At 40.2% G+C, this 2907-nt stretch overlaps 1 long non-coding RNA gene across 1 annotated transcript; it reads left to right on the plus strand.

Moving 5' to 3' along the window:
• On the plus strand, positions 1 to 1177 carry LOC141752039 (uncharacterized). The gene is made up of 3 exons (XR_012590166.1): positions 1 to 400; positions 768 to 837; positions 924 to 1177. It is a non-coding gene; the product is annotated as an uncharacterized LOC141752039 (long non-coding RNA).
• The last annotated feature ends 1730 nt before the right edge of the window (positions 1178 to 2907 follow it).

The raw sequence follows: 2907 nt of genomic DNA on the forward strand, positions 1-2907 counted from the left end.
TTTAAACTAGTTATTATAGGTCTCAGACACCTCCAAACCATGTCTCTGAAGTTTTTTTTTCAAAAAAACAATCAGATCATGCATTCCAGCATGTCTCTATAACCTCTGTTTCAGCCCATTTCCAAAAGTGCTGATTTCTGTGTCTGTAGCTTTAAATGAGAATGAGCTGCTGCACCCCACCCCCTCTGCGGAACCGGCTGTAGCTCTCCGCCCCATCCCCCCCGCCCCTCGGCTTGATACCTTGGTAACAGTAAACAACTATGAATGTTATAATGACAACAGCTAGGAATATAACTGTTCAGTTTGACCCTGAGTCGAACACCGACTCGAACTCTGAAGAGGAAGAGGCCCCAGCAGCAGCAGCACTTCCACCTCGAATGCAGCAAGACATTTCACAATGGTTAGTTCAACTTGTTGTGTAACTTTATGTATGGGTTAGCACGGAGGCTAACGGTAGCTAACGTCAGCTCTAATGCTACTTTCACGGCTCTGTAGGTAACGTTATTGTGAGGTATTTGGTCAATAACCAATTTTGTAATTTGTGTAATTTAGTGAACGTTAGGCTCTACGTACGTTGCATGTTTTTCAATTGGTAAGGTATATTTTACTTGATATATCCCGAATATTCTATCATATTGTGCGATAAAAATGTGTGGGGAAAAAAGCTTACTGCTCATTCACCTCAGCTTTTTTGCATCTTCTGTCAGGTTTATAGTATCATATGCTTCACATGTTGAAATGCTCACATTTTTTATTTATTTGTTCAGGTGCACATGTGGAAATTGTGCAAAAATGCCTACAGAACCTGAGAATATCTGCTGCTGGGAGACACAACAGGTAACAGTTTTATTAGCTATATTTAGTTGTGTGTTTAGACATATTTTTCACATTCCATGAGGCTTACCATATGTCATTCACTCTAGGTTAAAAGACGGATGGAGCAGCTGCCGGACAACATCTCCTGCATGATTGAACATCCTGGGTTGGACCCTGTATGTTTAAATTTGTTCACAATGCAAAACGCATATAATGTTTACAGGGCTGAATATGGTGCTTTGCACCAAAGGGCGATAGAGCGGTAAGTGGTTTCTTACTTATTTGATCATCATAATTTTAATCAAAAAGTACAATTAAATGCTAATGTTGTTCATGAAAATAAATACCTGTATGTTAAATTTTATGCAGTCTTCCTTTCCATTACTTCAGTGGGCCTTACATTACACTGTTCACCACACACCATGAATGGCATAATACACACCACGATATTGCAGAATAATGCCCCAAAATAAGAACGTGATTACTTTTTAGTATATACTGTAGCTAAGTTTGACATCAGCAGATACTGTTCATATTAAACATGATTTCATGACACATTTTACAGATACTGTAAAGCCTTTATTGTTATGTTCAATCAATAGAACACCATTCTCATAATATATGAATAGAAAAACAAAGGATTCACTGAACCCATAAATAAGAAAGACATTTTTGACAAACCACACTGCTAAAGCTGAATTGGCATTTGTTTGTGCTTCAAACTCAGCACAAACTTGTGATTTCCACTTTATTTCAATTCTGAAAATGCGGCTTATACTGACCTGAAACAATGGTGGCTGATGCAGCATGTAAATACAATACTATTATACTATATTATATAATATTTCAAGTGTGTTGTCATGGCTGGATCCAAATGAAAAGGTATTTTACTGTCTCTGGCAACAAGATTTTGGCTGCAATGATTGTTGCATTCAGACCGTAGTTGAACATGTTATTCATATATCAAGTTTAGCCGCACTGCATGCTAACGCCGTCTAGCAAACCGGCCCTAATAAACAGTATAATAAAAAAAGGAAAAAATAAAAAACGTACAGCTTCAGGGTCTCCTGATGCATCCCGGACAGTTGGTATTGATCCAATATTCAGTTTCAGGTAACTAGCGTATCCCGCCAGGTACTGACCCTGATTTACAAAGCATTCGGTTGTGAAATGATTTGCACGTACCAACAAATACTTTGGAACATGTCTGGGCACAGCACCAGCGAAAATAAAGTCCATCCATTGGGTCTTCAGATGATCCGAAGTGGGTACATGGTGCAAGCTTTTGTGTGGAGTATTGCAGCCAACAACAGAACAAGCGGGTTTCTTAGGTCCTTTCAGCATGTTTACTAGTAAACAGTCGAAATAACAATGGCGGACGCAGCTTGCTGAGCCGGCTACTCCGTAGGCGGGGTTACCAAGCCGGGGTATGGGGGGAGGGGGTTGCTGTTCTGTTTCACTGGAAACAGGAAAGCCATATATGGCTTGCATTTCTCTCTAATGACGTCAGAAGACAAGGAAAAAAGCGAATTTTTTTTCTGCACCCATTTCCGGACAAACAGAGGAGGAGAAAAAGAGAGAGGATGGTCTTTTATGATACTATGGTGGCCTGTAGACACACTGGGGACAGATATTGATGTTTAAAAGACATGGAAAAGTGCATTTTGCATAATATGTGACCTTTAAAGCTTACAGTGGTTTATATGTTTTAACAGCTTTTTTGTTTTTACATTCAGATATAGAGGAAATATATTGTCTGACATGGTCATGAAGAATTTGCATCTCTTCCTCGCCTCTTCAGCTTCCATCTCTCGTGGGCGGGACTAAAGCTGCATCCCAAAGCTCTTAATTGCATCCCTGTTTCCCTCACTTGCGTCTTTTCCTTGCGTCTTAGTCCCTCCCACCAGGGAAGCATGGAGAGACGCAAGGAAACCATGCGAGGAGAGAGGAAACGAGGAAATATGATTGAAGAGACATGAGACGGTTGTTTCCTCTGAAGCGTCACGTGAAGCGACGTCCGTTTCTGATGACAGCAGCAGCTGATCACAGCTTTAACAGCTGTTTATGTCTGAACTGTACTAATACTAATAA

The sequence above is a fragment of the Sebastes fasciatus genome, chromosome 15, assembly GCF_043250625.1.
Source record: "Sebastes fasciatus isolate fSebFas1 chromosome 15, fSebFas1.pri, whole genome shotgun sequence".
NCBI classification, from domain to species: Eukaryota; Metazoa; Chordata; class Actinopteri; order Perciformes; family Sebastidae; genus Sebastes; species Sebastes fasciatus.